Raw genomic sequence first — 14889 nt, 5'->3', positions numbered from 1 at the left:
GTTCTCCTGGGTTTCAATGTGGTCCTTCCCAGTGTTCCTGCTCCATACCTTGAGAAGATGGAAGGGGCGCTAGATGTGAAGAGGGCCCTGGAGACAGAAGCTAGCTAAGGCAGACGTTCTCTTTCCTGCCCTCTGACCCCAAGCCATGAGTGGAACCTGGCCCAAGGCAGGAAGTGGGTAGGAAAGGGAGAAGAGGCCAAGAGGCCAGAACTGGGCAAAAAGTCCTCTGGTTCTGACCTAGGCACAACCTTATCCAAACTCTGCCCACCTGTTCCAAGCCTTACAAGCAGGGTGTGGCTAGGTCTCCATGAAAAGGCCACCCTAGAATAATACCCTATTCAATTGCCAGTGCCTGTGTTTATCTGAACCATACTTCTTTCCTCAGCACTTGGTCTTGCTCTTTTAGGAACTTGAGGTATTCCTAGGAACTCACTATTGAGGCATAACTGTACCCAGGCTCTGAAGTGACAAGTGCAGTGAAAGACCTTAAGAACCTCCAACTGCATTTCTTCCTTAAGTCTACCAGGGTGCTGGAACTCCGATATATCCCACTGCCTGCTTATCCGCTTGCCCACTTCCATAGGGTAAACACTTCTATGCATAGACATAAATATCATAAACTTATTTCTTGTACTGGCTATGACCTCCAACATGGTGTTGGATAGATATAGATAGGTATTCTCCAAAATTAGAGGGAAACAACACTTAATATTCCATAATCAAGAATTGTGCAAGTCACAGGTAGTTCTAGAAACATTCTTCCCAGTTGAGAAAGTTGTCTCCTATTCCCAGTTTGCTGAATTATAAGGAATGGATATTAAATTTTGACCTGCTTTTCATACATTTGAGGATTTCTCTCCTGTTAGTGTGGTGAATGGATTTTTGTTAAACTAATCTGGCATTCCTAGGATAACTTCACATGGTCAGTTACATATTTGTTGGCTTTGATTTGCTAAGTCTAAGGATCTTTAAAATGTTCTTGAGGCATATTGACCTATAGTTTTCTTGTAGTACCCTTTTCAGTTAATGACATCCAGGTTCTTGTCATAAACAAGTTGAAGTATTCTGTTCTGAGTTTATGTAGAATCACTTCTGTGTCTGATATGTAGTGAATTACATAAAGAAATGGGATAGTCCTGGTTTGTCAAGAAAGATGCCAGGACTGGATTAAAGGTGGAAGAAACTGGGTGGGGGGTGGGGGGGTTGGTGGAACACCTGTGAGAAAATGAGTGATCCAAAGAGGCTGAGAGCTGTCAGACTGCAACATAGGCCTGGTACCAAGTAAAGGAATGAAGGTTGGGTAGAATTATCTGGCTCACAATGCAACTCTAAGGAGTCCAGCAAAATCTTCTTGTCAGGGGTCTCATGTCCCCCAGGAACAGACCTGTCTTAATATACTGGCCACTGTCAGTCATTGACTGGAAGTAGACATGAGAAGTACAGCCTTGGTAAAACACAGTGATGGATTTTAGAGCACAGCAATGAGGGACCATGGTCAGTCATGTTTCCTGCAGTCAGATCTCAGATGCATTCCTATGGTTGTCACAAAAGACCCTTCTTGTCATATTTGTATCTGCCATGGCCTAGGAGTTGAAGGGAATACCTAATAGAGTAGTATATTACTATTGCTTTAGGTCATCTCTGACCCCCACCACGGAACTGGAGACAGATACTTGGGAAGGGAGATTGAGTGCAACATGTTTTTTAGCATCAACTTGTAGTTGATAACCCAGCCCAGGCATACCAGATCTTCTAGATTCTAGGTAATTAATGTGATTCGCATGGTCATGGCTGATGTCTGTCCTGACTAGCCACACGAAAGAAAGATAGTGGTAGTCTAGTACAATGCTGGAGTGTCAGCACTGGATAGGTAGACCTAGGCAACTGGCACTGGTGGAAAGTGTAGTCTGTGTGGGTCCACATGTACTTGGCATTGGTCATCTGACATATCTTCCAGAAACAGGCTTTTATATCTTGATACCAACGTGTTCTTAATGTTTTGTCTTGAACATGAACTATAGACAGCTTCTATCAGCTGAGATGGTAGGTCTGGTTCATGATGCAGCTCAAGATGCCCCATAAGCTCCACATGCTACATAAAAGTAGAGCAGCCACAGACGCCATGTGCAGCCCTTACTATCCTGACTGGCTTGTCTGGTTTCAGTTATGGTTGCAGGGTGTTAGAAAATGAGCTGTTATTGTTTCCTGGATTCCTCTAGCATGATCCTGTGGTACTTCTGGTATAGGGTACCCAAGGCTGACTGCTAACTCTACTTGAGAATGTTGGACTAAAACAGCAAAATGCTTGCCACGACTCTCAAGGAATTGACTTGGCTTATAGTCTACCTTGAGAAACAAAATCCTCCTTGAAATAGTTCAAGTCAGATGCAATAACTTATGCTTCATCCCACTTCAGGCATTGGTCCACACTGATCGTAGAAGAGAACATACCAATGAGAATAGTGCCAGATGTCAAATCATCTTGTGGATTTCCTTGTGTACCTGGTCAATCCTAGGTGTCAGATGGATTGTCCCACCATGCGCCCTCTGACCTGTGTATCTTGGTCAAGTAGTAGAAGGTAACTGAGAAGCAATTAGAATGTATCTTTTTGCACTGCCAGGCAAAGCTATGGTTCAGGGTCTTAGTAACAAAGCAGCCACTCTCTAAGGCCAAACTTTGACTCTTGGTGGGGGTGGAGGAAATAACTTCAAGAGTCCCACCAATGGATAACAGGCCCTGCTTCATGCTCTGGAGGGTTAGGAGCAGGAGTTCCTTTTTCTTTTTTTTTTTTTTTAATTTTTTTAACATTTATTTAACGTTAAGAGAGAGACAGAGCATGAACAGAGGAGGGGCAGAGAGAGAGGGAGACACAGAATCCTAAACAGGCTCCAGGCTCTAGGCTCTGAGCTGTCAGCACAGAGCCTGACGCGGGGCTCGAACCCACAGACTGTGAGATCATGACCTGAGCTGAAGTCGGACACCCAACCGACCAAGCCACCCAGGCGCCCCAGGAGTTCCTTTTTCATATGGACTTTGCTGGTGTAAAGGATGTTGTCCAGTCCCACGTGCTATGTTTTTTAAAGTTATACTTGAGAACTCAGCTTGTTGGAGTGCGTAGGTTGGAGCCCCCTAGGTTCTCAGCAGTAACAGGAAAAACTTGTGCCAGACAGTTCAGAGAAGTATATTCATGGCTGAAACCTGATCCCATTGGTATCTAGCCAAGGTGATTGGTTTTATTGGTGGCATCCCAAAGCAAGTAACAGTTGAAAAGAGAACTGACTTGAGGGGCCTCTGAGATGATTGCCATGAGCTCCCTGCTTGTGGACTTCGTCTTAGTTGTGATAGACGGCAAATCCGTGCTTAACCCACAGCTTAAAGACCTGTCCATCTTGGGAAAGACCTAGCACCTTTAGTACTGGTTATCTGTGGTGGTGTGAATGATGGGACAGATAGTCAGCCTGACCTAGAACTATCCAGGACTTCAGGAACCTAGCAAGCTTCTGAATGAAGTGGGCTTGGATTGTAGCATCTGCAGACTTGGGCACTAGCTCAGCATTCTGGACTGCTGCTTTGTGTCTGCAAGTCCTATAAAACCTTCACATGTTCTCGTGTATCAGGGGGATGAAAGTCCTGTTTTCTCCCATAAATGGTCCAAATTTTCATGCTGGCCTATCATTTCTACCTTTTTGAAACAGACTACTATGGAAAAATCCCAAATAACCAGAAACTGCAGTGCAATAGTAATAAGAATTTGATCTAAGGATGAGGACGATATTAACAGATCTCAAGTTGGAGGGGGGGCTTCCAGCTCCCAAACAGCCAACTTGCCTGGTACATCTGTATTTGTTGCTTAGCATTACACTCTGCTCTGGGTGGACACCGATGAAACAACTACTTGAACATCTCTGGCTCTAAACCAGTGGTCGAAAAAAACCAGTTACAAGCAAAAGAATTCTTTCATGATCATGAAGACGTTCTATCCTAAGAGATGAAATGTTCTGGATCTATTCAGTCTTTAAAAAAAAAAAAGTCCTCTTAGCAGGGACAGGAACTCCTAGAGAAAATACATCTTGATTTTTTTTTTTTTTTTTTTTTTTTTTTTTTTTTTTGTGAAATCCCCTATTTGCTGTGGAGTTAAACTAATGGGATTAGGCAAGTATGCAGGTTCCAGAGAACTTAAAACAAGAATGATGAAGCACTGCTTACCCCATACTTATGCAGCATTATTTCTGTATCTTAGTTGATTTACCAACAACTCTGTCCTCCTTGTCCTGGGCCCCCTAGAATTACATCTCTATCTTCCTTTCCTCTGGGGCCAAAATTGGCTTGGGCGTGCATGTGTGCATGTGTGTTTTACATGACTGTGGCTTGGTTTGGGCAAGCCAAGAGCAGATGGGGCCTCCTGGAGGAAATAAGAGGTTTAAAAGTCAGACAAGTAGGGGCCATAAGGTGAAGTACAACTCAATTGCTTCAGTTGACTGGTACCTGTGTGCAGAGAAATTGGTAGTGGAACTTGAGGGTAACGTGTCAATATTAGCCATGTCTATGTCCTGACAGGTGCCTATGAAGTAAGTAGTCTAACTGGATAAGAGGGCAATAACTTAGTAGGTATCTTGCTCATATAGCTAGGGTTTCCCTGGGTTCAGATTATGATTAAAAAAGGAGGGGTGCATTCTAGTGTTAAGAGCCAGACTTCTTATTCTGGCCAATGTCCCCTTAAGATTTCAGGGATTAGAGATGGTCTAGTGATCAAGAATCTGTCTTTATTTCCCTCTCCTCTCATCAAGGCAAAACAACAGTTACCAAAAATACTCCTGGAAGTCCAGCTCTCCTGGTCTCTGCAATATCCAACACACACACACACACACACACACACACACACACACACACACACACACACACACACACTCTTATTACTTCCAGTATCTGCATCCAGCCTCTACCCACCCTGCCAAAACCTCTTACAAAGTGAAATCTGGAGAAGTCCTCTGCCTTTCTATCTCAGCACCAAGTACCAATTAATCAAATATTTGAATACCTACTTTGTGCTGGGCATTCTCCAAGGTACTGGGCATACACCAAATGTGTTGGAAGTACACCAAATGGAATGGAAGTACAAGATACTTATTTGCCTCTTGTTAAAGCCAGAGGGGAAAGGTATCCAGAAATATTCAGGGAAAGTCTCCAGAATAACAAGTGTCAGACTTGAATTCATAAAGAGGAGTGTATAGGCTCAGATCACAGCTCTGTATATGTGGGAGCAACAGGTCAGATATTTTCCATAGACGATTTCCCCCATTGAGTACAGATAGCTGGACAGACCCTAGGACCTCTAAATTCTGGTTGGGATTCCTTGGAGAAGATAGCATCAGTTCAAATGCTGTGCTGAATCTCAAAGCTGTTACAACTGGAGGCTCTCTGACACTATTCCTTTCAGGTATCAATTTCTTGAAGTCTGGAGGGCATGCCTCCAGTCCAACCCCTATGCCACGTGGATCTAGTTCTCCATATATGTTCAAAGAACAGGGCCTCCAGGTTTCCAGTGGGTGCCTAGTACTGAGGAAAAACCTCTAAATACTAGAGGAATGAACTATATTCCATTCAATTGTCCTGAGAGCCACAACTAGGCTCATTCCTTCATTTCTTGACCTACTCTTACTCCTGCTCTCAGATATCGCTTCTGCTCTTCATGGTTTACCTAGTGGTATGGCACAAACCTGATTTCTTGAGCCCTTGATAATATACTTTTCAAACTGGGTAACTGTACTTCCTTAGTCACAAGTGGTCATGGTAGTACCAAGAGGTACCTAAATGAATCCCATTTAGATGGGATTTATAAGAGTTCCACGCTTTTCTTCCTGCCCCCACTATGTAACCAGGGCCTTATCCCTTCCTGATCTGAACGTCTTTTTACTTGTCCCTGGATGCAAGAAGTTCAAAGCATCCTAGAAGTACATAGAAACATGTAGCTTGTACTTCATAGAGACCCTTGTTATATCTCCTGGAGAAAGTGTGTCCCCTTCAGGAATTAGGACACCTAATACTGAAGAACCCAGGCTTGTAGAGATCAAGTCCCCTAGTTGGGTCACTAATAATAAAGTTAGACCATTTCTGCTTGGCACCATGGTTTCCAGGCCCATGAGCTCTTTCTAATGGGCACAAAGCTATATCGAGGTCTCTGACCTGAATATAGTGCATCCTTAGTGATGCCTTCCACCCTTGCAAAGTTGTTCCTCTGACTCTGGGTGTGCCTTCAGCAGGCCATCCTAATAGTGTACCAGGCAGGCAGTCCCTAGATGGTAGGGTATGTGCTATAGCCAGTGGATCATGCTGTCATGGGGGCTCTCCCACACCTTCACTATATAGGAGATCCTCTGGTAATATGGCATGTTCTATGGCATTTCATGGCTATAGATCAGACACTATCTGAGGCTAAGTCTCTAGAATGTAAATGCTGGGCTAAGTCTCTGAGCAAGATTTGTGAGCACCTATCTGAAACTGGTGTCTACTCCTACAAGTGTTGATTACTAGCCCTTCTGGGATGAAGGGGATCTAATGGAGTTAATTTCCTCCTGAGTGACTGATATAGCATTATTCCTCAAGGAAGGCTCCCTATTGCTTTATGCTGGCAGGTTAGACATTAGTAAGTGATGGTACCTAAATTGGCCTTAAGTGGAAATCAATGCTTCTGGGTTTTTCCGGAACTGTCCTCTCTGCTTCTGTGTTCAATTACTTGACCATCATAACCATTCTTAGATGACCAGTGATGAAGCTGGTTAACATCAACTGGTCATTTTGTCTAAAGTACATATTCTGTGGTAAATGCATTCTGATAGGTATTAACATATGCCATAAGTCCTTATACTTTGTGCCTACTTCCAAATGTTATTCTACATGTATTTATCCAAAATCTCCTTGCCTCTGACCCTCCACTCCTCCTCTTCCAGACCCCTGACCAGACCTATCTGCTGCTGCCCAGAAGTATGCCAATATTCTTCAGGTTACTTCCCCTTCCATGATGTACTACTAAGTTATGCTCACTGGAAAGATTTTCCCTCACTTCAACTGAGGCAATAGATCTATCCATTGCATCATTTGGATTATATGGTCCAGGGTCAGGGGTGATTGTATCACAGCCCAGATCTACTGCAGAGTCGTCTTTTGTTTCTAGAAACTAAAGCTTACCTGGTGTTATAACAAAGAAGAAAGTACGTCTTATATCCTCCACAAGTTGTCTTGCTCCAGAGGGTTATCACATTATTCTCTTTAACCTTGGACCTCTTAGAACCTTTCCTGAAGTGTAAGGTTCCCGAAGTTTCAGTATACCTTCCATCTTTTAAAATATGTGTATCTTACCGAGACTTCCACTATAGTAGCCATCTCTGCAATATGACTCCTACTATAAAGGATCAATATGTTCTAACAGGTCCAAATGGCCCAAGTCTTCTGAACATATCAGAGCCTGAAAACATTTCCCTGGGGGAAAATCTCTAAATGTATATCTACAATTCCACATGAATTCAAATGGTCTGATCCTCTTATGATATAGAAAAGAACTCCTTCACCTTATTGACCACATACCATGTATCTGAGGTCATCTTAATCTGCTCTAGCAAAGATAGCTCATCTGGCATGACAGCAGCAACTGAGACTACTACATTGAGTACCTAAGTGTTTCTAGTCATTCAGCCAATCCAAATTCTACAAAAACCAGACTGATGAAATACATGATGCTGTTATAGAAAGTATCAGCCCAGAAATCTTAAAATCCTTCAGGATGGAACTAACATTTTCTATCCCCGCCACACATACACACTCCAAAATCCATCTTGATTCACAATCTTGGCTGGGAATTGGGTAGTTTCAGAAGCTTTCACTTGGCAGTCCCCACTATTATAGCAGTTATTCAGTCTAAAATGTCAATGGGTTATTTCCATTATGTCCATGCCAATTACACAGACTGAAGGAATTATCTCCAGGTGGGTGTATGGATCCAGCAGACCCATTGAATCTTATATTGACTGTAACGCTACTTACTTAGACCCACCAGGCCTAGTCTAACAAGGAAGTCATGACCAGGTTTCTGGTCTTCAAGTACTGATATCCATTTGGACCCTGTACCCAAGAAAAGTTTAATGTCTGGCTATCCCTACCCAGTTCCTCAATAGGTGTCTTTGCTGTAGTGTTGGAAGTCCCCCTTTCTCCTGGGACCTGACCACCTCTTTAGTCCATGGGTTACAGGTTTTTAAATCGTTCAGGTCTGGGAAATGGCTAAGACACTGTAACGTTGAGGCAATTTCCCTCAGCCTTCATTCTTTATAATTCTTTGACTGCCATGCTACTTTGCCCCAGGGATGCCATGTTCAGTTAATCACCTCTAGGACTCCCTATGAGACAACCACCCCTTTTGCTACCTTTCCAAACTTTCTAGCTGATAAAATTGTAACACCCTGGCTTCTAGTGGTAAGTGCTACCACTGGGCATTGATTTTTGAGGCTGTACAATCTGAGTATTAACCCAGCTTTAGAATTGCTTCTGTCAGCAGCCTTAGCCTGCAGAAGAGGTGCCACTAAACTTAGTGATGCGGAACCCCTTTCAGCAGTACATTGCAGATGATCTTGATAAATCATGTATCTGTGTCCTTTCATGGAACATCTGGATTTTCTGGCCTTGTACAACTCACTCAAGTGCCCACCTTCCAGAGATTTCTAGTGCTGCTTCCTTTGCCCTGCCAATTCAGAATGATAAAGGTCAATTATAAGCAAAGTTAAGATGCCTAAGTCACCTAAAAATGAGATTGTCTATCCCTGGGGCTCCTTACCAGAGTTTAAAGATAGTGTCCTGAGAAAGTGTTCCTAAGTTTTACATTCTACTTTGAACAAGCATCCTTAAAATCTAGTCCTAGAAATATTCCTTGGACTTCTGATACTTGCTAACTAGTTCTCATAGCTTCTTGGGGTATAATTGTTTTCCTCTTCAGGGCCAGTATATCCTAAGCTCCATTATATGGAGGTATGCAGAGACTTAATCCTGGTTATTACCCTGGCATTCAGGAAAGGATGTCACCTGACAGGGTAATCTGTCCGCTTGTGTGGTAGAAGCATTTGCAGTGTCTTGGGATGCCTTAACGAACGATAGTTCCTAATAAAGAAGTAAGTCCCTTCTACAGTCTGCAACGACATTGGTTCAGGGCTACCTAAAGGATCTCAATTCTTTAAGAACATCTACCCAGATATCCCCATCCCATGTTTCAGTCCCCAGGTTTTTCTAACTAGGGCTCTGACATTGTAGCAGCCCTGTCTTCATGGAGCATTTAGCCATATTTTAATCTTGGTGACTCAGATTCTGAATTTGTTCCTCAGCTGTGTCCACTCTCTTTTTGCAGGAGATGAGGGCCTCTTATATGCTGTTTACCAGAAAGACCCTCTGACTCTCATTTGGCCTTAACAAACTCCTCAGTTTCTCCTCCTCCTACAGTAGGGCATTACTACAATGTACTAATTAGACTGTTCTATTTGCCTGTACTTAACGGCCTGAATCCTTGCACTGGCCAGAGAATTCCCCCTTAATAGGAACATATTCTTGATCAGTATTGGTAAAAATCTTTAGCAACTGGTCACCTGTGTCAGGAGCTACTTCTACCACACATCAGTTGGGATTGGGTCCTCCTTGGCTATCTGGATAGAGATGACTCAGTCCCCAAACCACTTCTTACCAACTATGTTGAGTCCTCAAAATAAATGCCAAGAAGAGTTGGAAATATAAGACTTATAGGGGATAATTCCTACAAGAGGGAAGAAGGATGCAGGTATCAGTAAGGCAGCAAGCCTTCAGATGGCCATGCTGATCTGACCCCTGTGATAGAAGGGAAGGATGGAATATCAGAGTGCAATGCAGTCCTGAGAGCCTTAGCAATCCAAAAAGAAAGCTCTGGTGCAAAGAAGGCTTGCAGAGGGGTCCCCCCAAAATGTCCTTGTTAACCTTATTCTCCATACTAAGTGTGGCCTTAGCTCAAACACAGTGGTGGATTTTGCAGCTGGTCCAGATAGAGGCTTTTGGCTAGGGTACCCCTTATAGCTCTACAGGAAGTTCGTTCTTGAAGATCTGGCAGCCTACCTCTGCATCTGAACTAGGCAGATGAGGTCTGAAGGAACAGGATCCTATTCTCCTGGAAGAGATGGGTAAGAGTCAAACAGGCTTTTTTTGGTTAGTGTAAGTTAAAGAGAACAGCAAAAGGATTTGGCAGGAATTTTGAAGGCAATGATAAAGTGGCCAAGAATATTTCTGATAAGACCTTAACATTTGCTCTTTTTTAAAAAACAAATGGGGAGGGTGGCTTATAATGTAAGGACCTTAACAAAAATGAGTTGGGGAGAGGGTATGGTAAATGAGAGCCCTGAGGTATAAGCACCTTGGCATGCTTTAAGGACTGAAAGGGAGCCATGCGACTGATATTTAAATGAGTGGAGGGGAGAGGCATTGAAAATCAGGGAATATATCATGAAGAATACAAGAGTCTATAGTAAGAAAAGTTTCATTCTATACCTAATGAAAAGCCACTAGGAAAGCTTCAAGCAGTTGAGAAACATGAATGATTCCCTTGTTAAGTCTTGAATCACAATCACTCTGCTTCTACTCTTGGTCCCTATAATCCACTCAGAAGCAGATGAAATATTGCTGGGACTAAGGTGAGGCAGTAGAAGTAGAAAAGTTGGATAGATCCAGAGCATATTTTAGAAATGCAATGAGTGGTACTTACTGATCAGGTGTGGGCAATGAAGGTAAAAGAGAATCTAGAATGATTCCTAGCTTTCTGACCCCATGAGTAGTTTTTAGTGCCACCAATAAGATGGGAAAGACTAGAATAAAGTTTGGGGCATATCCAAGTTTTCTTGCATGCTAAACTTGGGATGTCTATTATGGTACCCATGTGGAAATGTCACATAGATGCTTGGATGAGTCAGGAGCTCAGGGAAGTATTCAAAGCAATAAAAAAAAACCTGAGTTTTATTTAATGTTCTCTATGGTTATGTGGGGGAACTTTCTTAGGGCTGCAGATCTGACTCCATATCTCCAGAAGATAGAACCCAGTAGTAGTTCTTGAGAAATAACAGGTGACAATTACGCAGTTATAATCAACTTTTACTTTAGGGGCAAAACTGCTCACTGTTAGTCACTAGGGAAAGATCTGGAATTGCTTCATGAACTTGAAGCAATGGCAATAAAGACTGCCCAGAGAGGCACGAGGGAATGTTCAAAGCTGAAGGTGCACACAGATCCCTCAGAACATTAGTACTAAGACGTGCATATCAAAGTGTGTCCTAGTTCCCACTAGGCTCTCTAAACTTGGTGTTTCTCTTGGGATTTCAGAACCAAAAGGCTAATTCCAATAAAATAAAACTAGCTGGATCATCAACTGTTCCCTTCATGATTGTTTCAGAGCTAGATTTCAGGACTTGAACAAACCCATATGAAGTTTCTTACTGGTTTAGGTAAACAGAATAGGTACAGATGCCCAAACATGGGTAGCCTAGAATATTTCTTTAAGGAAGAACTATCCTGAGAGTGACAGGTAGAAAATCAGAGGTTCGGGGAATGGTCCAGAGCCAGATTAGGAGAAGGTGCTTTGAATTACCAGACAGAACAACTCAATTTTTCTCTTATTCCTTTCACTATGAAAATGGTTGTGTTGAAGACCTGCCTCACCAGTGATAGCCATACTACCTGCTAAACAAGTAGAAAAGGGTCTGTGTGAGTTGGGAGCTTGAGATCAATATAAGATGCTGTGTCCTTTAAGGTAAGCATCAATGTCCAACAAGCTTTCATTTCTGGTCTAAAACAAGGACTAGCACCTAAGCGCCTTAAAAATCCTCCTGGCCAGAATTATGGACTTTGTCCACTATGGTGTACCTATGTACAGTTAAGTTAGCAAGTAGGTCAATGAACGGACAAATTAGAGACTTTGAGTAATAAAAGTTAATGGCATTAATAGTGATAAGTGACAAATACTTCATTTGGCTTCTTGAAGGGACTGTTAGAAACAGGATGTTTACAAAGCTGTGCCTTAGCCTTCTGGAACACAGCTTCCCTGGAGTCCTGGTAGCTGATGTTATAGCATGAACCCCTAGAGGGTGGTCTGAAGATAAATCTAGTATATTCATAGCTTGACAACTAAAAATATTGCCCCCCTGGTCCCCAAGAGGGTAATTAAACTGGCATTCAATATTTTTGAAAGGCTGTTGGAGAAAGTTACCTTATCTGCCTAGAACATAAGCACAGATTCTGCAAGCCAAGTTTGGCCTGTTTAGCACCTCTGTGCTAAGTAGTGCCTTATTAGGGTTAAACTCTTGTTGCTTGGCACATATAATAGTTACAGATCAATTTTCTTATAGTTTATTTCTAGATATTACTTTCTATTTATGATTAATGGCTCATGTCTTAAGATGCCTCTAAATATTCCATGCCCTAAACATTAACCCACGCCAACTGAAAGAGATGGCAATTTAATGGCTTATTCTTGAAATAAATCAGCTGTTAATACTCTGGGTCCACTCAGAAAATCAAAGCCAAAGTTAAGTAGTTCAATAGAAGGAATTTAATGTGGGCAGTAAGCTACAAAGATATTTTAAGAGCTGGAAACCAAACAGGAAGTCATGAAGAAATTCAGACTACCAGCAAGAAGCCACTTCTACTCTTAAGCCTTGGAGGGTCAAGGAGAAAGTGATATTACTACTACTATGGTAGTAGAGACTGCACAGAGTAGGCTATAGTCCTAGCAGGGAATGCTTAGAGGAAATAGAAGAAGGGCTGCCTCTACAACACTGGAAGTGATAATAGCCACTGCTGGAGAGATTCTACTGAAGTGGAGGGAAAAATACCCGGGTATCTCCCTTCCACATGCCTTCTGATCCTCCACCAGTGCTTCCTGTTGGCCAAACCCAACTGGAAGCCAGATGGCAAGAGAGCCTAGGAAAGTTTGCTCCTTTTGGTCATAAAATTTTCTTCCTGTGGGTTGTGTTGTACAGCAAAGATGACAGGAGTTAATGTGTCGTTCCTAATTGCTTGTATCTGGGATGTACTTTCTAATGTTTACCAGATGAGCGTTGTCTACCTTCTGGTTCCCCTAGTTCCCTTATTGGTGAAGTGTGATTGGATAAAGTTGGTATCAGAAACCCAGATACATAACCTATTCATAGGAAGGAGCTGTTTTTTAAAGGATAACAAGGTAATAGAATTAGGATCTCAAGATTCTTGCTACTTGATTTTTATATTAGCAGATCCAGTAACAGTATTGTGATCCAACAAGCCAACTGGCTTTAGCTCTCTGTAGGGAGGCCTAGCAACCCAGTTTTTAGATCTAACGCTGGGAGCCTTTAGAGTCCTGGCTCCAGAAATGAATGTGATCTAGTAGCCTATGGCCTTAGAACAATATTCTTTAAAAGGTATTTCTGGCAACTACTGGAAGAATAAGAGATGGAATACAAATCTAACGTCTTGAGTGCACAAAACCCACCTATGGCGCTAGAAACACTACTGCCTCCTGTCTCCCACTCCCGGCCTGAGTTTCTTGACAAATCAGCACTGGCTGTGGTCTTTCCTCCTCAGCCATCAACCCTGGAGAAACTATATAGAAGCAAATATGGAATCCAGGAAAAATTACTGTGAAGAGCTCTTTAACATACTAAAAGGGGTTGGGGGTCTTGATATGATGTGGGGTGGTGTAAGTAGGATGACTAGGTCAGTTCATGGTCAGCAGGAAGACACCCAGAACTCAATGCAGCTTTAAGAAAGTCTCAGCCAGCCCTCAGGGAACTTTCGCACAAAGATTACCCATAGAGAGGTCCTATGTTGAGCAGAAGTAGCCAGGTTCTAGTGTGCCCTGCCCCTCCCTGCCCACTCATTGGCTAGGGGCCACCTGGGTGAAAAGGGCCTTATTGCTGATCCTACAGCAGTTAGCAAAGAGGCTGCAGATGAAGGCTGTCTGCTAACCGCACAAATCAGGCAGCTTCTGAGCTCTGAGTAGAGCATCTCTGGTCACCACAACGCCTGTATAATTGTTTTTACTCTCCAGTGTCCTATTTGGACAAAGGTCACTACTCATGATTGTACCAGGGCAACAGGCATAAACTGGAACTTCCTGGGCAAGTTGACACGTATGGTGCCCATAAGTATAATAGCTGTGACCTGAGACAAAGGGCATCTGGCAGAGCTGTGAGGGTGTTAGAGAACAGTGACTTCAGTTCTGCTCTTGGTCTCTTCCACATGACTGCTTTGAGATAATCACTGATTGCCTGGCAGAAATCAGTGGCAACAACCCCACATGCTGATGCAGGGGTTTACTGGGTAAAATCAGGTTAGCACAGAAGCACTGTTAGCTGAGGGGGTCAGTGAAAGTGAATGGGGGCTGATCAATCTTGGGCATTCAGTCCTTCATCCTGTCCCCTAGTAGAGCTGGTGGATTCCAGTCCAGGGAGCCTGCCTCTGTCCAGTGCTGCCCCTCTCAGGGAAGGAGACCCTGACCTAAAGTTTCTTTCTAGAAACTAAACATCCTGGGTCTCTTCTCTCCTGAATTTACTAGTGCTGAAACAAACTAGAATCTTGCCTTTTGGTCTCTACTCAATATGGCATTACTGGATAAATCCTATCCCCCTGAGGGAATTAGATATTTTCATAGGCCAAAAGGAGACCCTGGAGTACAACTACCTCAAAAGGAAAATTGAAACAACATGGACTACTGGAAGCAGAAATGTTAAAACATTCAGATAACCTAAAATAAGTATATTTATATCCAAGGTCAAGACCTTTTCATTAAAAATCAGGTGTAAGAAAAAAGTCAATAGAACATAATGGGTAGATGGATATAGGTAAAGAAAAAACTAGTGAGTCAA

Source organism: Panthera leo, chromosome B2 (genome assembly GCF_018350215.1).
Source record: "Panthera leo isolate Ple1 chromosome B2, P.leo_Ple1_pat1.1, whole genome shotgun sequence".
In the NCBI taxonomy this organism is placed as follows: Eukaryota; Metazoa; Chordata; class Mammalia; order Carnivora; family Felidae; genus Panthera; species Panthera leo.
The sequence above is the reverse complement of the archived record's forward strand: the minus strand, read 5'-3'. Positions refer to the sequence as shown.